The sequence below is a fragment of the Tamandua tetradactyla genome, chromosome 8 (genome assembly GCF_023851605.1).
Source record: "Tamandua tetradactyla isolate mTamTet1 chromosome 8, mTamTet1.pri, whole genome shotgun sequence".
NCBI classification, from domain to species: domain Eukaryota; kingdom Metazoa; phylum Chordata; class Mammalia; order Pilosa; family Myrmecophagidae; genus Tamandua; species Tamandua tetradactyla.
In genome coordinates, this window is record NC_135334.1 from 73047252 (window position 1) to 73070361 (window position 23110).

At 39.2% G+C, this 23110-nt stretch overlaps 1 protein-coding gene and 1 pseudogene across 4 annotated transcripts in view; one reads left to right on the forward strand and one right to left on the reverse strand.

Annotated features, from left to right (window-relative positions):
- Positions 1-23110, forward strand: part of FCHSD2 (FCH and double SH3 domains 2) — a 456625-nt gene that overhangs the window by 121515 nt on the left and 312000 nt on the right. The gene's annotated exons all lie outside the window — the stretch shown is intronic.
- LOC143644538 (small ribosomal subunit protein eS12 pseudogene) lies at positions 19509-19957 on the reverse strand (annotated as a pseudogene).

Genomic DNA, 23110 nt, shown 5'->3' on the forward strand with positions numbered 1-23110 from the left:
TGTTTTGTATCTTCGAAGTCAATTATCCTGTCCTCTGTATCACTTATTCTTTCTTCTGCCTCTTCAAATTAGGTGTAGTGTGCCTCTAGTATGTTTTTCATTTGGTCAACAGAGTCTTTAATTTCTGTGATATCCACTATTTCTCTATTTATTCTTTCATATTCCTGTTTATGCTCTTCTCCTGTGTTCTTGATCTCCTTTATGTCATTTGCTGTGCCACTTATTTTATTGAGTAGAGTTGTATGAGCATCTTTGATTAGTTGTTCCAGCATTTGTGTCTCCTCTGTTTTTTAAATGTAGTAATTAGGCAGTGCTATATTTGTGCATTGTGATGTGGTTAGTGATCTTCTGCTGTCTTTGTGGCATGTAAAAATCTTAATTGATTTACTTTGGGAGTTGATTTCTTTCAGTAGTCTAATGCCTTGTGTTTGCGGGATAGTTGTACAGGAGGGAGTAGGGGACGGGGTGGACACTCAGTGTTGTGATTTGTTTCAGGCAGGTATAGGTGCAGGTTGGGGAAGTTATGCTGATGTTCATGAACGTGGGTGCCCAGTGGCCAGGAAGGATGTAGTTGTATGGGTGCACCGGTCTAGGGGTTGTAACCCTGGTAAGTGCTGGTCTAAGGCATGGGGCCCTTTGTGCACATGCATAGGGCTGTGGCAGCGGTCGGCATTATGCCTTCTTGGATTGGGGGCAGATGTGAGCCAGCTCTGCAGGTTGGCACTTTCTCAGAGCTGGGAACTGTGGCTGAGGGCCGTGTGTATGTGCGGTTCTAGAACTCCTGTAAAGTGCAGTTCCCAGAGCTGAATGACATGATAGGACCTGGGTCCGTGCATGCGTGGACCTGGGAGTACCATAAACAGATGCTTAGAGCTCAGGGGGTGCAGAATGAGGCTATGTGACCCTAGGGGCAGGGGGCGGGGGTAGCCTAGGTATGGAGGTTAGTGCCTGCAGCATCTATGTGTTTGCAACAATCTGCAGGCAACAGGAAGGGGGAGGTAGTGCTTGGGAGGGGTGCAGGAGAGGTGGGTTGGGATGCATTCAGAGTGGGGGTATGGGGCAGGCACGTGCACTGGGGGCTGGTGGGGTGGGGAATGGGAGCAGGTGACAGGGTTTGGGTGCGTGGAGTATGGGGTGAGTCACTGGTCATGAGGCTGCACTGATGAGGGTAGCATGCCCAAGGAACATGGCCTGGCTTGCTTCCTAGTCCTGGGCTCCCATCCGTGCACTCCTTTGGGCTCCGTGGCTCTACATCAGGCTCCAGCTTTCTGCCTTTCAGTTCCTCAGTCTCTGCAACCAGGGCTGCCCCTTGTGGTGCAGAAGGCTCTCCCAGGTCAGCCATACTCCTGAATCACTGCCTCAGTCACCCTACTGTCCCTTCTCTAACTTTTCCGTGAAGAAAGACTAATCTGGAACTGCTCTATTCGGCCATCTTTTTCTGTATTCCTATCCTTTGCTGTGCTTTCAACAAGAAAGGATGTTAAATTTTGTCAAATGCCTTTTCTGCATCAATTGAAATGATCATGTGTTTTATCTGCTTTGATTTGTTGATATGGTATATTACATTAATTGATTTTCTTACACTGAACCATCCTTGCATACCTGGGATGAATCCTACTTGGTCATAGCATATAATTCTTTTAATGTGCCTGCTGGATTCGATTTGCAAGAATTTTGTTGAGGATTTTTGTACCTATATTCTTTAGAGAGATTGGCATGTAATTTTCTTTCCTTGTAGTATCTTTGTCTGACTTTGGTATGAGGGTGATTTGGCTTCATAGAATGGGTTAGGCAGCCTTCCCTCCTCTTCAGTTTTTTAAAGAGTTTGAGCAGAATTGGTACTAATTCTTTATTGAATGTTTAGTAGAATTCACATGTGAAGCCATCTGGTCCTGGATTTTTCTTTTTGAGGAGCTTCTTAGTGACTGATTCTATTTCTTTCATTGTGATTGGTTTGTTGAGGTCGTCTATATCTTCTCAAGTCATTGTTGGTTGTTCATGCCTTTCTAGGAAGTTGTCCAATTCACCTACATTGTTTAGTTTATTAGAATAAGGTTATTCATAGTATCCTCTCATTGCCTCCTTTATTTCTGTGGTGTCAGTGGTTATGTCTCCTCTTCTATTTCTGATATTATTTGTTTGCATCATCTCCTCTTTTTGTCAACCTTGCTAAGGGCTCCATCAATTGTATTGATTTTCTCAAACAACCAACTTCTGGTTTTGTTGATTTTCTCAGTTGTTTTCATGTTCTTAATTTCATTTATTTCTGCTCTAATCTTCGTTGTTTCTTTCCTTTTGCTGCTTTAGGGTTAGTTTGCTGTTCTTTCTCTAATTTTCGAAGTGAACACTTAATTCCTGGATTTTTTATCTTTCTTCTTTTTTCATATAAGCATTTAAGGTTATAAATTTCCCTCTTAGCACACTGCCTTTGCTACATCCCATAATTTTTTTTTGAAGAGAGTTTTTAAAAAATTGTATACTATAACATATATACAAAGCAATGAAATAAAAAAGCAATAGTTTTCAAAGCACTCTTCAACAAATAGTTATAATACAGATCCCAGAGTTTGTCCTGGTCTACCATATGATCCTCTCATATTTTTCCTTCTAGCTGCTCCAGAATGAGTCTAGAGGGCTTAAATATTTTTTTTGTCATCACAATTGCTAGTGTTGGTGAAAACACTTTTTTCTTCTTTTTTTTTTTTGAAAAATAACATATATACAAAAAAGCTATATATTTCGAAGCACAGCACCATAATTAGTTGTAGAACGTATTTCAGACATGGCTTACCTTTTCACAATTTTAGGTTTTTACTTCTAGCTGCTCTAAAATACTGAAGACTAAAAGAGATATCAATTCAATGATTCAGCATTCATATTCATTTGTTAAATTCTATCTTCTCTGTATAACTCCACAGTGCTGGTTTGAAAGGATATCTGCTCCCTAGAAAAGCCATGTTTTAATCAAAATCCCATTGCGTAAAGGTAGAATAATCCCTATTCAATACTGTATGTTTGAACTGTAATCAGATCATCTCCCTGGATGATATGATTTAGTCAAGAGTGGTTGTTAAACTGTATTAGGTTATGACATGTCTCCACCCATTTGGGTGGGTCTTGATTGTTTATTGGAGTGCTATAAAAAAGGAAACATTTTGGAGAATGGGAGATTCAGAGTGCAGAGCAGAAAGACGTAGTCACGAGAAGCAGAGTCCACCAGCCCATGACCTTTGGAGATAAAGAAGAAAAATGTCTCCCGGGGAGCTTCATGAAACAGGAAGCCAGGAGAAGAAGCTAGCAGATGATGCCATGTTCGCCATGTGCTGTTCCACTCGAAAGAGAAACCTTGAATTTCATTGGCCCTCTTGAACCAAGATCTCTTTCCCTGGATGCTTTGATTGGACATTTCTATAGACTTGCTTTAATTGGGACATTTTCTTGGCCTTAGAACTGTAAACTAGCAACTTATTAAATTCCCCTTTTTAAAAACCATTCTGTTTCTGGTATATTGCATTCTGGCAGGTAGCAAACTAGAACATCCATCACATTTGATCTTTCTGTCTTTCTCTTTAGGGGTGTTTGGGCTATGGTAATTCTAATTTTTTTTATATTGGAGGGCCTGCCACTAATATGGGGTCGGAAGATGGGACTGTCTGATGTTCTAGAGAGGTTAGGCTAGGTTTCAGGACTTATCTGGACCAGGGACCCATCTGGAGGTTGTAGGTTTCTGGAAAGTTACTCTAATGCCTAGAGCCCTTGTGGAATATTGCCCTAGGTGTTCTTTAGGATTGGCTGGAATGGTCCTGATTGGGGGTTGGCAGGTTATGATAGGTAGCAAGGTGTAACTGAAGCCTGCGTAAGAGCAACCTCCAGAGTAGCCTCTCGACTCTACTTGAACTCTCTCTGCCACTGATACTATATTATACCTCTTTTCCTCATTTTGGTCAGGATGTAATTGTTGATCCCACTGTGCCAGGTCTGGATCCATCCCTGGGAGTCCTCTCCCACATCACCAGGGAGACTTTCACCCTGTACATCCCATAAATTTTGATATGTTGTTTTTTCATTTTCATTTGCCTTGAAATATTTACTGATTTCTTTTGTAATTTCTTCCTTGACTTATTGGTTGTTTAAAAGTGTGTTGTTGAGCCTCCATATATTTGTGAATTTTCTGGTCCTCTGCCTGTTATTGATTTCCAACTTCATTCCTTTATGATCTGAGAAAGTGTTTTTTTACTGGGGTCTAGGCATTTAATTTTCTTAATTAGTTTATTCTGGACATTGTTTTCACTCTTCTACCTAGGATTTTCTTACTGGATGACTTTGTTTTCTATCTCTTCTTTGACATTCAGTTCAGCTTATTCTAGACTTCTAGCATAGGTTTTGTTTAATGGATCAGGATTTTTCAGTTCTTATATTCTTGTTTCTTGCTCTGCCTGTATGGAGCCTTTTTTTTTTTTTTCGTAGGAGGGTCTAATTAGATATTATGGACCCCGGTCAAATTTTCCCAGACCAAACTGGCCTCCTCTCAGGAGGAAAGAATCACCTGCTTCAGTTTTCCCTGAGGGTGAGACCCAGTAGTTTGACAGACTTTCCTCAGATTTTTCTTTCTTGCTGCTCCAGAATATTGGAGGCTAGAAGAAATATATATATGTGTGTATTTATCATCACTTTTTCTTTCTTGTGAAAAATAACATATATATAAAACAGCAATAAATATCAAAGCATAGCACCCATAATTAGTTGTAGAACAGATTTCAGAGTTTGGTATGGGTTCCAATTCCACAATTTTAGGTTTCTACCTCTAACTGCTCTAACATACTGGAGACTAAAAGGAATATCAATATAATGATTCAGCAATCATACTCATTTTCTAAACCTACCTTCTCTGTATAACTCCATCATCACCTTTGATCTTTCTTCCACTATTTAGGGGATTTGGGCTATGCCCATTGTTCTAGTTTGCTAGCTGATGGAATGCAATATATCAGAAACAGAATGGCTTTTAAAAAGGGGAATTTAATAAATTGCTAGTTTATAGTTCTAAGGTGGAGAAAATGTCCCACTTAAAACAAGTCTATAGAAATGTCCAATCAAATGTATCCATCCAGGGAAAGATACCTTGGTTCAAGAAGGCCGATGATGTTCAGGGTTTCTCTCTCATTCTGGAAAGGCACATGTCATAGTTTCTCTCTCAGCTGCAAGGGTACCTGGCGAGCAAGGCATCATCTGCTAGTTTTCTCTCCTGGCTTCTGGTTTCATGAAGCTCCCTGGGAAGTGTTTTCCTTCTTCATTTCCAAAGGTCGCTGGCTGGTGGACTCTGCTTCATGGTGCTGCAGCATTCTCTGCTCTCTCCAAATCTCTTTCTTTCTCCAAATGTTTCCTCTTTTATAGGACTCCAGAAACTAATGAGACCCACCCAAATGGGTGGAGTCATGTCATCACCTAATCCAGTTTAACAACCAATCTTGATTAAATCACACTTCCAGGGAGATGATCTGATTTCAGTTTCAAACATACAGTATTGAATAGGGATTATTCTGCCTTTATGAAATGGAATTTAGATTTAAACATGGCTTTTCTAGGGGACATACATCCTTTCAAACCAGCACACCCATTCTGACTTCTTCATATTGGAAGGGCTGTTAGTAATAAGGAATAGGAAGATAGAACTAGCTGATGTTCTGGAAAGGGTAGCCCCTCTAGGTTTCCGAATTTATCTGGACCAGGAACCCATCAGGAGGTTGTAGGTTTCTGGAAAGTTACTCTAGTGCATGAAACCTTTGTAGAATCTTATATATTGCCCTAGGTGGAATGGTTTGGGTTGGGGTTTGGAAAGTTATGATAGGTAGCAAAATCTAACTGAAGTTTGCCTAAGAGCAACCTCCAGAGTAGCCTCTCGACTCTATTGAACCTCTCAGCCACTGATACCTTATTTGTTACACTTCTCCCCCCACCAATCCTTTTTTTTTTTTTTCCTGCATAGGCAGACACCTGGAATTGAACCTGGGTCTCTGGCATGGCAGGCAAGAACTCTGCCTGCTGAGTCATCGTGGCCCGCCCACTTTTCCCCCTTTTGATCAGCATGGAATTGTTGATCCACTGTGCCAGGGCCAGACTCATCTCTGGGAGTCATCTCTCATACTGCCAGGGAAACTTTTTCTCCTGGATGTCATGTCCCACGTAGATAGGAGGGCAATGATTTCACTTACAGAATTGTCTTTAGAGAGAGTGAGGCCACATATGAGCAACAAAAGAGGTCCTCCAGAGGTGACTCTTGGGCACACCTGTATGCGGGCTAAGGTTTTCTGCTACATACATGAGCTTCACAAGAGCAAGCCCCAAGATCTAAGGCTTGACCTATTGATTTGGGTGTCCCTAATATTTGACACAATATCTGGGGTTTCTCCAGTAGTAAAGTTTAATAGTTCTATATTTTTTCTCTCATCCCTCAAGGAACTTTACCAATACTTTTTGATTATCTGCTTAATATATTCTGGGATATATCCAGGCATTACATTAAGCTATACAGGATTAAAGGCCCTCATTCTTATTCTGGGCTCCCTGTGTTTTGCTTGTTTAAATGAGTTGTCTAGGCAGTTTGAGTTAGATTATGTGCTGCAAAAAATTTAAGTTTTGGACAAAATAAACCTTTCTTACTTTGGTCTCAAGGAGTAGGTGAAATTCTAAAATATAGGCAATGTCTTCCTTATCCCTGTGTTCTGAATTACCTTAATCCTCACCTGATCACCTTAGTTCTTATTTCTGAATACCAGGTTGTACATATATAAAACAGCCTCTAAAAATCCAGAAATAATAATTACCACTTCTGACAAAAGGTGACTGCTACAAGAGCTTATAATCTAGGCTCCTGTTTTCTTATAAGCATTTCTAAATGAGACCATACAATAATTGCTGTTTTGTTTCTGGCTTATTTTCCCTCACCAAATGTCCCACAGGTTCATTCACGATGTTGCATGCCGCACAACTTTGTTCCTTTTTGTAGCAGCACAATATTCAGTCTTATGTCTACACCATCATTTGCCAGTCTACTTCTCAGTGCGTTGTTCAGCCACCTGCATTCATTAGGCATCATGTATAATGCCCAAAGTCCACAGTCCATCAACACTCTCAATTTTAGATAATTTCCCAAGAGAAAGATAACTAATGAACACACCCTCACCAAGAAGGAAATCCAAACCTCCCTTAACTCTTGTCCCTCCCCCCATTATTTACTCCTGGTGTTGCTGTGGTACTACTGATGTTTTCCTGTTAAGCATATCCCATAGCATGCTATGACAGTTTCACCCATAACCATGAACTTAAAATCTCTATGTATAAGAATCATACCTTTGAAGTAGTTCATGCATGAACTTATTTATATTTGTAGTGTTAATCAGTGGGACCCTCTAGGTCTTTAGAACCCCTTTCAATCATGTTTACCTTCAACATGTTATTATTACTTTTAGACCCACTAGTGAACCACCTTCACTTCTATCTATTCCCTTACATTCGAGTTCAACTTCATTATCTAATCATTCACCCATCTCTAGCTTCTGTGTATCTCTCAGTCCCCTATATTCTGTGATGAGAAATCAGCATTTAAATGTATTGGGACTTCCTTGTACATAACACTTTGTTTTTCTCTTGCAGCTTTCAGAATTCTCTCCTTATCTTTGATATTCAGCAGTTTGACTACTACATGTCTGGGCATGGTTCTTCTCAAGTTTATCCCATTTGTGGTCCACTAGGTTTCTTGAATGTACATATTCATGTCTTCTGTTAAATTTGGGAACTTTCCCACTGTTATTTCTTTGACTGTTTCTTTTGTTTCTTTGCTTTGTAGTTTTTCTTCTAGGACTCTAATGATCAGTATATTGGTATACCTGATGGTATCACATAGGTCACTTAGGCTCTGTTCACTTTTTTTCATTCTGTTTTCTTTTGGCTCCTCAGCTTTAATTATTTCAGTTGTCTTGTCTTCCAGGTCACTAATTATTTCTTCTGGCAGCTCCAATCTACTGACAAAATTCCTGTAGGGAATTTTTCATTTCAATCGTGGTCTTCAACTCCTGTATTTCTGTTTGAGTCATTTTAAAAATTTTTATCATATTCCTTTGGATAGTCCATCATTTCCTGTTTCTTATTTTCTTTTGTTGCACACTATGCATTTTAATATTTTAAAGTAACTCTGGATTTAATCCCTGACCTGTATGTTCCTTAAATTTATACTCCAGCTAGTGATATGACAGAGAATTACTTCATTGCCATGAGCTGCTCTGAAGTAGATAAGGGAAGGGGCAAAGACCCTATTTCCTTCAGCAATTCATTTGTTTCCTTGACAAGCTTATTTGTAGAGTCTTGTAATTGTTGCAGATTTTCCTGTAACTTGCTTGAGTCTTGCTTAGTTCCTAGTTGGCTCATCAAATTCTCAATCCGAGCAGTGGCTTGACTGATCCGCTGGATGTTGCCTTTATACGTTTGAATGATGCTGTTGAACTCCCGGAACTGAGGTCCTGGTACATATCCATGTCGTAGGACAGGACAAGGAGTTGACACCTGCTGGCTTAGCACTGAACTCCAACCACCTCCCTCACTTTTTTTTTTTTTTTTTTAGAGGATCAAAAAATATTAAACTTTATTATAACTGATTTTTAAATATCACATAAAAAGTACATAATGATGTGATTGAAATGCACAAAACATAAATATATTTTCCATTTACTTAAGAAATCCTTCTAAACAAAAAAAGTCAATTGTTGATTATCTGAACTAAAATCATAGGAATCTGGCACTTGGGCAAGTAGCATACAATTCTATTCTAAAAGCCTGACAGAACTTGAAACCTTATACCCACCCACTTCAGCCAGCAGACAATTAACATTAGTCTAAAACTAAATTAATAAAAGACGAAGTAAGGAAGAAACAACACTTTCTGAAAATTCAGAAGGAAACAAAATCAAACGAAGTAAAAGATAAGAAAAAAGCCCATCCATCTAAAAAGCACAAGCTTCAAAAGGTAACTCTAAGAACAGCCAGTTAAAAATGTAGGAGCACAACCCAGATCATGTGGATAAAAAGAACTGACTGTAAGCTTCATAAAGAACTAAATGTACAAGTCAAAAATTCTATTCACTACATATCTAACCAAAAGAATTCAATTCTTAATCTGTAATTCATTTTTCATCTTTTAAGAAAAGATCAATTAACACTATTATATATCTGAAACAATACATATAAAAATTACTGTGGTTGGCAAAAAATAGCTTTTGAACCAATGATTTAAGAGCTCATATGCTGATAAATTAAAACTAGCCAGATGCCACAAAGATTAATAATTACATTAGTTAGACCAAGGCATAAAAATTCTACAGTGATATCATCATGTAATAAAACTGAAATACAGCTTTTGTAGTTTGCTTCATTGTTGTTTTTTACATATACCTGGTTTTGAATACTATTTTTCTGGAGATACTGACTCCAAGGATCTGGTATCTGTTCATCTGATGCTCGATTAGATGTTCGAGAATTAATTTTAAGTAAATAGCAACCCTGAGTTCCATATTTCTGTTTCATCTCTTCATAAATTGAATCAGCTCTCTGTTCATCACCTGCACTTACATCATGTAAAAGTACATAATATTTAAGTGTATTTGGAATAAACCATTTGGGGTAGGAATAGTCACTATTGTGCTGAATTCGATGCTGTTCTTGTGACAACTTTGAAAATTGTTCCACAGGTTCAGCTTCACTAGAAGATGCTACCAACATACATGCTAAATAGTGGTTCAGAAATTCGTGATCTGATGCAGGCATCGACTGAAGAAAGGTCTCTCTGTAAGATTCAAACCATGGAGTAGTAGCTGTATATAACGAGGATTCTTTCAATTCCGTCAATGTGTCTTTCCAATTATTGTACCAAGGAACACTAGCTTTAATTGACTGATCACTAATGTTGAGGTCATAATCTCCCACGGTAATCACATTAGCTACTAATCCTTCGGCAGGTTGACTCGCAGAAACAACATCACTCAAAAGCTTCCGAATGGCTCCAGGCTGAGGTGGTTGGGTGATAATATTGCTTACTGTTATCTTCAAATTTTTAATTATGTGAAGCTGATTATTAGGATCTCTCATATGAACCTCGGAAGTGAAGCGAGAGAATGGCTTGAGCAGCTCTGCGAAGCTGAGGTGATTGCGACGAGTGAGTTGCTCGGCTTCGTCGCTGCACAGCGCGGCGACACAGGGGACGAAGGAGTCCGGGATTAGCTCCTGCACTGATTGCACATACTGGGCCATCGCCGCGACAGAGGCGGCGGCGGCGCCTGCCCTCCGGTCCAAACTCAGAGGCTAATCATGCGGTCGCAGAAGCAACCGCCGCCGCCCGACAGCCTGCCCCGCCGGGCGGGGTGCCACACTGGAGCCTTAAAACGAGTAGACGGAACAGACGCCGCCGCCTCGGCTTCCGGGGTACACACCACCGACCCCTCCCCACGTCACCGCCGGTCCTCAGTGCTCTCCCCGGGGCCCTCTCATTCCATCCCGATACGTGGAGACGCCCGCAATCGCCATTTAACCCTCCCAACAGCAAAACCTTGGTCACTGCCTTACCGGAGCCGCCATATTGAGGCTAGACGCTGACCGACCGGCAGTACTAGTCCCTCCCTCACTTTTTAAGGACAATTTGGCTGGGTATAGAATTCTTGACTGAAAGTCTTTCTTTTTAGGATCTCAAATATATCATACCACTGCCTTCTCACCTCCATGGTGCCTGTTGAGCGTTCCAGATTTAATCTTATGTGGTTTCCCTTGTATGTAGTAGATTGCTTTTCTCCCGCTGCTTTCAGAATTTTCTGCTTCTCTTCAACATTTGACCATCTGATTAGTATGTTTCTTTGGGTTATGCCTATTTGAATTTATTCTATTTGGGCTTTGTTGGGCTTCTTTGATTTCCATATTTATGTCTTTTATAGGGCTAGGGAGTTTTCTCCCATTATCTTCTCAACGAATATTCCTAGCCCTTTATTCTTCTCTTCTCTTTCTGGAGAGATGATTCTCATATTTGTGTGCTTCATATTGTCCATCATTTCCCTGAGATCCAATTCAAATTTTTCCATTTTTTGCCATTTATTCTTTTGTGTGTTCAAAATAAGTTGTTCTGTTCTCTAGTTTACTTATCCTTTCTTCTGCCTCTTCAGATCTGCTGCTCTGTGTCTCCAGTATATTTTAAATTTGGTATACTGTATCCTTCATCTCTGTAATAATTGCTATTTTTCTATTTATGCTTTTAAGTTCTTCTTTGTGGCTTCTAGTATCTTCTTGATCTCCTTTCTGCCATTGGCCAACCTACTGAATTTATTGAGTATAGTTGTATGAACATCTTTGACCACTGAATTTATTGAGTATAGTTGTATGACCATCTTTGATTAGTTGTTGCAAAGTCTTTGTGTCTCCTCCACTGGTTTAATTTGGTTGTTTGGCGAGGCTGTATCTGTCTGCATCTTCATATACTTTGTGATTTTCTTTTCCCTTTGAGGCATTCAATTATTTTGATTCGGTTTTCTTTTTTAAGTTTTATTGTGTACTTTGTGTACTACTGGGCATTGAAATGTATTATTATTGTTAATGTGGGTTACGTTGCATTATACCTTTTGGCAGCCATATCACATTGTGGCCCAAGCAGCTCAGCATACCTAATCTCAGCACTCGCAGCTCAGCTCAGGTCTTTGGAGATGCAGAAAGAAATCACCCCGGGAAAGATGTTGGAACCCAGAGGCCTGGAGAGAAGGCCAGCAGAGATTACCCTGTGCTTTGCCATGTAAGAAAGAACTTCAGTTGAAAGTTTGCTCCCTTTCCTCTGAATAACTAATGAAATAAATCCCCTTTTATTAAAAGCCGATCCATCTCTGGTGTGTTGCATTCCAGCAGCTAGATAACAAGAACAAGTGGCTAATAGGAAGTACCTGAAATTGTTGAACTGTGTTCCAATAGCCTTGATTCTTTTCTTTCTTTCTTTTTTTTTATTAATTTTTAAATACCAAAAAACACCAAACAAACGCAACCATTCTTAACTTTTGATCATTCTGTTCTATGTATATAATCAGTAATTCACAATGTCATCACATAGTTGCATATTCATCATCATCATTTCTTGGAACATTTCCATCTATTCAGAAAAAGAGATAAAAAGACAAGAGAAAAAAAATTTTACATACCATACCCCTTTCCCATCCCTTTCATTGATCACTAGAATTTCAAACTAGATTTATTTTAACATTTATTCCCCCTATTATTTAATTTTATTCCATATGTTTTACCTGTCTGTTGATAAGGTAGATAAAAGGAGCATCAGACACAAGGTTTTCTGATAAGGTAGATAAAAGGAGCATCAGTCACAAGGTTTTCACAATCATGCAGTCACATTGTGAAAGCTATATCGTTAGACAATCATCTTCAAGAAACATGGCTACTGGAACACAGCTGTACATTTTCAGGCAGTTCCCTCCAGCCGCTCTGTTACATCTTGGTTAACAAGGTGATATCTACTTAATGCGTAAGAATAACCTCCAGGATAACCTCTTGACTCTGTTTGGCATCTCTCAGCCATTGACACTTTGTCTCATTTCCCTCTTCCCCCTTTTGGTCGAGAAGGTTTTCTCAATCCCTTGATGCTGCGTCTCTGCTCATTCTAGAGTTTTTCTCAATCCCTTGATGCTGAATCTCAGCTCATTCTGGGATTTCTGTCTCATGTTGCCAGGAAGGTCCACACCCCTGGGAGTCATGTCCCACATAGGCAGGGGAAGGGTGGTGAGTTTGCTTGCTGTGTTGGCTGGAGGGAGAGGCCACATCTAAGCAACAAAAGAGGTTCTCTTGGGGGTGACTTTAGGCCTGATTTTAAGTAGGCTTGACCTATCCCCTGTGGGGTTAAGTTTCATATGAACAAACCCCAAGATTGGGGGCTCAGCCTATAGCTTTGGTTGTCTGCACTGCTTGTGAGAATATCAAGAATTCAACTTGGGAAAGTTGAATTTTCCCGCTTTCTCACCATTCCCGGAAGGGGACTTTGCAAATACTTTTTTATTCACTGTTCAAATCACTCTGGGATTTATCAGGACATCACTCTGGATAAACCAACAAAATCTCATATTCTACTCAAGGTTCCATGTACTCATGGTGTTCAATTAAGCTGTCCACATAAGTTATATTAGGACATGCACTAGTCAAAATATAAATTTTGTACCAAATAAACATTTTTTGCTTTAGTTTCACACATAAGTTAAAATTTTAAAATATTAATTACCATCGATTTTCAGCACCCTGAAGTAATGACATTCTTTTGTTCTTCCTCATGCAAAAACATTTTTTAAATTTGTACATTTAGTCAAATGTACATCATACACTCTAGGCATTCTTAGATTATACCATCTCAGTCTTTATTGTCTGTCTTTCTTTCTGATTTCATTTGTGGCCACAGCCCTCTTCTCTCTATCACTCTCACCTTCAGCTTCATTCAGAGTTTTAACATAATTGTATTACAGTTAGGTAGTATTGTGCTGTCCATTTCTGAGTTTTTACATTCAGTCCTCTTGTACAATCTGTATCCTTTCAGCTCCAATTACCGAATATCTTACCCTATTTCTATCTCCTGAAGTTCTCCAAGTTGATTCACTAATGTCAGTTCATATCAGTGAGACCATACAATATTTGTCCTTTTGTTTCTGGCTAATCACACTCAGCATAATGTCCTTAAGGTCCATTCATGTTGTTACATACTTCATAACTTTATTCTGTCTTACAGCTGCATAATATTCCATTGTATGTATATACCACAGTTTGTTTAGTCAGCTGTCTGTTGATGGACATTTTGGCTGTTTCCATCTCTTGGCAATTAATTGTAAATAATGCTGCTATAAACCTTGGTGTACAAATGTCCATTTGTGTCTTTGCCCTCATGTCCTCTGAGTAGATACCTAGCAATGGTATTGCCACATCATATGCCAATTCTATATTTAGCTTTTTGAGGAACCGCCAAACTGCCTTCCACAGTGGTTGTACCATTTGACATTCCTACCAACAGTGGATGAGTGTGCCTCTTTCTCCACATCCTCTCCAGCACTTGTCATTTTCTGTTCTATTGATAATGGCCATTCTGGTGGGTGTGAGATGATATCTCATTGTGGTTTTGATTTGTATTTCTCTAATAGCCAGGGAAGTTGAGCATCTCTTCATGTGCATTTTGGCCATTTGTATTTCCTCTTCTGAGAAATGTCTGTTCAAGTCTTTTGCCCATTGTTTAATTGGGTTGTCTGTCTTTTTGTTGTTGACTTGAACAATCTCTTTACATATTCTGGATACTAGACCTTTGTCTGATATATCATTCCAAATATTGTTTCCCATTGTATAGGCTGACTTTTTACTTTCTTGACGAAGTTCTTTGATGCACAAAAGGGTTTAATTTTGAGTAGTTCCCATTTCTTTCTTTCTTTCTTCAATGCTCGTGGTTTGGGTGTAAGGTCTAGGAAACCACCTCCTATTATAAGTTTTATAAGATATTTCCCTATATTTTCTTCTAACAGTTTTATGGTCTTAGATCTAATGTTTAGGTCTTTGATCATTTTGAGTTAATTTTTGTATAGGGTGTGAGATATGGGTCCTCTTTCATTCTTTTCCATATGGATATCCAGTTTTCTAGGCACCAGTTATTGAAGTCCTGGGTGAGTTGGCTTGACTGCCTTATCAAAGATCAATTGTCCATAGATGAGAGGGTTTATATCTGAACACCCTATTCTATTCCGTTGGCCAGTATATCTATCTTTATGCCAGTACCACACTGTTTTGACCACTGTAGCTTCATACTACACCTTAAGGTCGGGTACCATGAGACCTCTGGCTTCATTTTTTTTCTTCAGGATACTTTTAGCTATTAGGGGCACCTGCCCTTCCAGATAAATTTGGTTATTGCTTTTTCTGTTTCTGAAAAGTAAGTTTTTGGGATTTTAATTGGTATAGCATTGAATCTGTAAATCAATTCAGGTAGAATTTACATCTTAAGTATATTTAGTCTTCCAGTCCATGAACACGGTATGCCCTTCCATCTATTTAGGTCTTCTGTGATTTCTTTTTAACAATTTCTTGTAGTTTTCTTTGTATAGGTCTTTTGTCTCTTTAGTTAAATTTATTCCTAAGTATTTTATTGTGTCGTTTGCAATTGTAAATGGAATTTTTTTCTTGATTCCCCCCTCAGATTGTTCATTACTAGTGTATAGAAACACTACAGATTTTTGAGTGTTCATCTTGTAACCTGCCACTTTGCTGTGCTCATTTATTAGCTCTGTAGTTTTGCTGTGGATTTTTCAGGGTTTTTGACGCATAGTATCATATCATCTGCAGAGTTTTACTTCTTCCTTTCCAATTTTGATGCCTTATATTTCTTTTTCTTGTCTAATTGCTCTGGCTAGAACTTCCAACACAATGTTGAATAACAGTGGTGATAGTGGGTATCCTTGTCTTGTTCCTGATCTCAGGGAGATAGTTTTCAGTTTTTCCCCATTGAGGATGATATTGGCTGTGGGTTTTTCGTATATTCCCTTTTAATTTTGAGGAAGTTCCCTTCTATTCCTACCCTTTGAAGTGTTTTTGACAGGAAAGGATGTTGAATTTTTGTCAGATGCTTTTTCTGCATCAATTGAGATGATCATGTGGTTTTTCTGCTTTGATTTGTTGATATGGTATATTACATTAATTGTTTTTCTTATGTTGAACCATCCTTGCATACCTGGGATGAATCCTACTGGGTCATGATGTATAATTCTTTCATTGTGTTGCTGGATTTGATTTGCTAGAATTTTGTTGAGGATTTTTACATCTATATTCATTAGAGAGATTGGTCTGTTGTTTTCTTTTTTTGTAACATCTTTGTCTGGTTTTGGTATGAGGGTGATGTTGGCTTCGTAGAATGAGTTAGGTAGCTTTCCCTCTTTGTGGTAGTTAGATTCAGTTGTCAACTTGGCCAGGTGAGCATACCTAGTCTTGTTGCTGCGGACATAAGCCAATGGTACATAAACCTCATCTGTTGCTAATTACATCTGCAGTCAGCTGGGAGGTGTGTCTGCTGCAATGAGTGACGTTTGACTTAATTGGCTGTTGCTTAAATGAGAGAGCGCAACGTAGCACAGCCTAAGCAGTCAGCATTCCTCATCTCAGCACTTGCAGCTCAACCCAGGCCTTTGGAGATACAGAAAAAAGTCATTCCGGGGAAAGTGGTTAGAACCCAGGGGCCTGGAGAGAAGACCAGCAGTGACCATCTTGTGCCTTCCATGTAAGAAAGAACCTCAGTGGAAAGTTAGCTGCTTTTCCTCTGAAGACCTAACAAAATAAATCCCCTTTTATTAAAAGCCGGTCCGTCTCTGGTGTGTTGCATTCCGCCAGCTGGCAAACTAGAACACTCCTCTTCAATTTTTTTGAAGAGTTTGAGCAGGATTGGTACTAATTCTCTCTTGAATGTTTGGTAGAATTCACATGTGAAGCCATCTGGTCTTGGACTTTTCTTTTTTGGGAGCTTTTTTTTTTTTAATTTTTTATTAATTAAAAAAAATTACAAGAAAGAAACACAAACATTCCCAACACATACCCTCAGCAATTCACAATGTCATCACATAGTTGCATATTCACCATCATGATCCTTTCCCAGAACATTTGCATCAATTCAGAAAAAGAAATAAAAAGACAACAGAAAAAATTTTTTACCTACAATACCCCTTTCCCATCCCTTTCATTGATCACTAGAATTTCAAACTAAATTTATTTTAACATTTGTTCCCCCTATTATTTATATTCCATATGTTCTACTCATCTGTTGACAAGGTAGATAAAAGGAGCATCAGACACAGGTTTTCACAATCACACAGTCACACTGTGAAAGCTATATCGCTATACAATCATCATCAACAAACATAGCTACTGGAACACAGCTCTACATTTTCAGGCAGTTCCCTCCAGCTGCTCCATTATATCTTGGTTAACAAGGTGATATCTACTTAATGCGTAAGAATAACCTCCAGGATAGCCTCTTGACTCTGTTTGGCCTCTCTCAGCCGTTGACACTTTGTCTCATTTCCCTCTTCCCCCTTTTGGTCGAGAAGGTTTTCTCAATCCCTTGATGCTGCGTCTCTGCTCATTCTAGAGTTTTTCTCAATCCCTTGATGCTGAATCTCAGCTCATTCTGGGATTTCTGTCTCACATTGCCAGGAAGGTCCACACCCCTGGGAGTCATGTCCCACATAGGCAGGGGGGAGGGTGGTGAGTTTGCTTGTTGTGTTGGCTGGAGGGAGAGGCCACATCTAAGCTACAAAAGAGGTTCTCTTGGGGGTGACTCTTAGGCCTGATTTTAAGTAGGCTTGACCTATCCCCTGTGGGGTTGAGTTTCATATGAACAGACCCAAGACTGGGGGCTCATCCTATAGCTTTGGTTGCCTGCACTGCTTGTGAGAATATCAGGAATTCAACTTGGGAAAGTTGAGTTTTCCCCCATTCTCACCATTCCCCGAAGGGGACTTTGCAAATACTTTTCCACTCACTGATCAGATCACTCTGGGATTCATCAGGGCATCACCTGGACATATCAACAAAATCTTATGTCCTATACAAAATTCCATGTACTTAAGGTGTTCAACTAACTATCTACATAAGTTATATTAGGAGATGCACTGGTCAAAGTATAAATTTGTACCAAGTAAACATTTTTTGCTTTAGTCTCATACATAAGTTGAAATTTGAAAATGTTAATTACCATCTGTTTTCAGCATACTGTGGTAATGACATTCTTATGTTCTTCCTCATGCAAAAACATTTTTAAAATTTGTACATTTAGTCACTATCATTATACACTCTAGGCATTCCTAGATTATGCCATCTCAATCTTTATCGTCTATCTTTCTCTGTGATTTTATTTATGCCCCAGCCCTCCTTCTTCTATCATTCTCACATTCAGCTTCATTCAGTATAATAACATAATTGTATTACAATTAGGTAGTATTGTGCTGTCCATTTCTGAGTTTTTATATTCAGTCCTCTTGCACAATCTGTATCCCTTCAGCTCCACTTACCCAATATCTTATCCTATTTCTATCTCCTGTTGGTCTCTGTTACCAACGAAATATCCCAAGTTTATTCACTAATGTCAGTTCATATCAGTGAGACTATACAGTATTTGTCCTTTTATTTCTGGCTAATCACACTCAGCATAAAGTCCCTAAGGTCCATTCATGTTGTTACATACTTCATAACTTTATTCTGTCTTACAGCTGCATAATATTCCATCTTATGTAAATGCCACAGTTTGTTTAGGCAACCGTCTGTTGATGGACATTTTGGCTGCTTCCATCTCTTGGTAATTGTAAATAATGCTGCTATAAACATTGTTGTGTAAATGTCCATTTGTGTCCTTGCCCTCAAGTCCTTTGAGTAGAGACAGCATATAGATGGGTCCTGTTTTTTAATCCATTCTGCCAGACTATGTCTTTTGATTGGAGAGTTTAATCCATTAATATTCAGTGTTATTACTGCATGGGTAGTACTTTCTTCTACTATTTTGCCTTCTGGATTTTATATGTCATATCTGATTTTCCTTCTTTTTACCTTTACTCATAGTCTTCCTTTCTACACTCTTCTCCACACCTCTCTCTTCTGTCTTCTTATCTGTCTCTAGTGCTCCCTTTAGTATTTCTTGCAGAGCTGGTCTCTGGGTCACAAACTCTCTCAGTGATTTTTTGTCTGAAAATGTTTCAATTTCTCCCTCATTTTGAAGGACAATTTTGCTGGATATAGAATTCTTGGTTGGAAGTTTTTCTCTTTTAATAATTTAAATATTTCATCCCACTGTCTTCTCGCCTCCATGGTTTCTGCTGAGAGATCTGCGTATAGTTTTATTGGATTTCCCTTGTATGTGATGGATTGCTTTTCTCTTGCTGCTTTCAAGATCCTGTCTTTCTCTTTGACCTCTGACATTCTGATTATTAAATGTCTTAGAGTATGTCTATTTGGATCTGTTCTCTTTGGGGTACACTGCACTTCTTGGATCTGCAATTTTAAGTCTTTCATAAGAGTTGGGAAATTTTCAGTGATAATTTCCTCCATTAGTTTTTCTCCTCCTTTTCCCTTCTCTTCTCCTTCTGTGACACCCACAACACGTATATTCATGCTCTTCATATTGTCTTTCAGTTCCCTGAGTCCCTGCTCATATTTTTCTATTGTTTTTTCTCTAGTTTCTGTTTCTTGTCGGATTTCAGATGTTCCATCCTCCAGTTTTGAAATCCTATGTTCTGTCTCTTGAAATCTACCATTGTAGGTTTCCATTGTATTTTTCATCTCTTCTACTGTGTCTTTCATTCCCAGAAGTTCTGCGATTTGTTTTTTCAGACTTTCAATTTCTTCTTTTTGTTCATTCCTTGCCTTCTTTATATCCTCCCTCAATTCATTGATTTGGTTTTTTTTTTTTTTTTAACGAGAGCCAAGTTTTTTATTTGTTCATTTCTTGCATTTGAAATACTCTTCAATGACATCTTTGGCCTGAGATTCTTTGCCATAATCCTTAACAATGACACAACTACAGCCAACAACTTTACGGGGTTTCCCCTCTCTATCGATTTTACAGAGGCCTACCCACTCCCCTAGTTTCTTGTTGTCATCAACCTTAATTAGGTTGATTTGGTGCTCTGCACAAAGGGCCTCCACCAACTTGACATACATAGGTTCATCACAGTTGGATGCGAGCACACAAAGATGGGCTTGGCGCTTATCTAAGGCTTTGGCAGCTTCGCGGATTCCACATGCGAGGCCATCGTGGATGAGGGCGGTCTTCAGCACCTCTTGGTAAGCAGTGTTCACGTCCATTACACCTCCAGCAACAATGCCTTCCTTGGCCATGGCAGTGGGGTTACGGGTGGAGCCGAATTTTGAGAGCACCCAAGTCTCCGCCTCCGCACGACCCGGCGGCAGCAGGGAAAAAGCTGATTTGGTTTTTGATGAGGTTTTCCATGTCTGTTCATATATTCTGAATTAATTGTTTCAGCTCCTGTATCTCATTTGAATTGTTGGTTTGTTCCTTTGAATGGGCCATATCTTCAATTTTCCTAGTGTGATTTCTTATTTTTTGCTGACGTCTAAGCATTTAATTACCTTAATTAGTTTATTCTGGAGATTGTTTTCACTTCTTTTACCTAGGGTTTTCTTGCTGGATGAATTTGTTGACTGTCTGTTCTTTGACATTCATTTCAGCTTTTTCTTGACTACTAGCTTTAGTTTTGTTTAACAGAGGAGAATTTTCCAGTTCTTGTTTTCTTGTTTCTTGCCCTGCTTGTATGGTGCCTTCCCCTCGCCCCACACACACACTTAGGAGGGTCTACTTAGATATTATAGACCCCAGCCAAATTTTCGCATACCAAACTGTCCTCCCATCAGGAGAAAAGAGTCACCTGCCTCAGTTTTCTTTGGGGCTGAGACCCAGCAGGTTGAAAGACTTTCCTGTGAAGTCTCTGGACTCTGTTTTTCTTATCCTGACTGGTATGTGGCACTTGTCTGCTTGCAGGTCCCACCAGTGTTAGATGATGCAGTACCTTTAACTTTGGCAGACTCTCCCTGCTGGGGGCATGGTGAAGACAGAGGAGAGGTTGTAGGCTGGTTTTAATGGCTTCAAATTACCAAGCCCTGGTGTCTGAATTCCTTGAGGGAGGGATTCCACCTGAGTTGGGCTTCACCCTTCCCCTGAGGAAGGCACAGTCTCCAGACAAGCCCCCAAAAGAGCTCACTTCTGCCTATGCCTGGGGAAGTTGTAGCCTGAGAAGTCCTGCCGCTATATCCAAAGGCAGTCAAGCCTTTGTAGAAACACAGCCACAAAAACCTCTGTTTCCTTCTCTTTTTTCGCCTTTTTCCATCAGCCCTGCCCCCTTGGCACTGGGGCAAAAATGAGCAACCTCTGCTTTGACCAGGTTCACCTAAGCTGGGGGTACTATTTTTAGTTGTCAGAATTTGTTAATTAATTCCACAATTGGCATTTGATTGTGCTCAGTCCCTGCTGCTGGTGAAGTCTTTTTCCTTTCCCCTCTGGGAAGCAGCCTGTGGGGGAGGGGCGCCAGGCACCGCAGCTTTGGAAACTCACGGTTCTGGGGAGGCTCGCAGCCTGTCCAGCTGGTCCAGCCTGGGGTACGCTGTGTGTCCGGTCACTGATGTGGCCCCAGGAGCTGTTCTGTACTGTTTCTGGTTATTTAGTAGTTGTTCTGGAAGACGAACTAAAATGCGCACATTGTTAAGCTGCCGTCTTGACCCAGAAGTGGCTCCTTTGGGGAGCTTCTTAATGACTGATTCAGTTTCTTCATTTGTGATTGGTTTTTGAGGTCGTCTATTTCTTCTCAAGCCAAAGTTGGTCATTAATGCCTTTCTCAGAAGTTGTCCATTTCAGCTACATTGTTGTATTTATTAGCATAAAGTTGTTCATAGTATCCTGTCATTACTTCCTTTATTTCTGTGGGGTCAGTGGTTATGTCTCCTCTTCCATCTGATCTTATTTATTTGCAGCCTCTCTCGTGTTCTTTTTGTCAATCTTGCTAAGTGTCCATCATTCTTAATTGATTTTCTCGTAGAACCAGCTTCTGGTTTTGTTGATTTTCTCAGTAGTTTTCGTGTTCTCAATTTCATTTTTTTCTGCTCTAATCTTCATTATTTCTTTCCTTTTTGCTTGCTTTGGGGTTAGTTTCCTATTCTTTCTCTACTTCTTCCAAGTGGACAGTTAATGCCTTGATTTTTGCCATTCTTTTTTGATATAGGCATTTAGGGCAATAAATTTCCCTCTTAGCACTTCCTTTGCTGCATCCCATAAGTTTTGATATGTTATGTTTTCATTTTCCTTTGCCTCTAGATATTTATTGATTTCTCTTGTAATTTCTTCCTTGACCCCCTGGTTGTTTAAGAGTGTGTTGTTGAGCCTCCACATATTTGCGTGTTTTCTGGCACTCTGCCTATTATTGATTTCCAACTTCATTCCTTTATGATCTGAGAAAGTGTTTTGTATGATTTCAGTCTTTTTTAATTTATTGAGACTTGCTTTGTGACCCAGCAGATTGTCTATCCTTGAAAATGACCCATGAGCACTTGAGAAAAAGATGTGTCCTGCAGTTGTGGGGTGTAATGTTCTATAAATGTCTAAGTCTAGCTTATTAATTGTGTTATTCAAATTCTCTTTTTCTTTATTTATTCTCTGTCTAGATGTTCTGTCCATTAATGAGAGTGTGAAATTGAAGTCCCTAGTTATTATGGTAGATGTGTCTGTTTCTCTTTTCAGTGTTTTCAGTGTTTGCCTTATGTATTTTTTAGCATTCTGGCTTGGTGCCTAAATATTTATGTTTGTTATGTCTTCTTGTTGAATTGTTCCTTTTATTAATATATAGTGTCCTTCTTTGTCTCTTTTAACATTTTTACATTTGAAGTCTAATTTGTTGGATGTTAGTATAGGTACTCCTGCTCTTTTCTAATTGTTATTTGCATGAAATATCTTTTCCCTACCTTTCACTTTCAGCCTATGTTTATTCTTGGGTCTTAGATGTGTTTCCTGCAGATAGCATATAGATGGGTCCTGTTTTTTAATCCATTCTGCCAGTCTATGTCTTTTCATTGGGGAGTTTAATCCATTAACATTTAGTGTTATTACTGTATGGGCAGTCCTTTCTTCTACCATTTTGCCTTTTGAATTTCATATGCCATATCTAATTTTTTTTTTTTTACCTTTCCTGATCGTCTTCCTTTCTACACTCTTCTCCACACCTCTCTCCGTGTCTTTTCCTGTCTGCCTCTAGTGCTCCCTTTAGTATTTCTTGCAGAGCTGAGAGGGAAGGCTAAGGAGTATGGTATGCATGCGTTTTTGCTTTTTTCTTTTTATTTCTTTTACTGGAGTGATGTAAATGTTTTAAAAAATGGTCATGATGATGAATACACAAATATGTGATAATACTGTGAGCCACTTATTATATACTATGTATGGCATATATATATTTGAAGATTTGTCAGTAAAAATATTTTTAAAAAGTAATGGTGGTTTTAACATCTATAATATGGAGTAAAG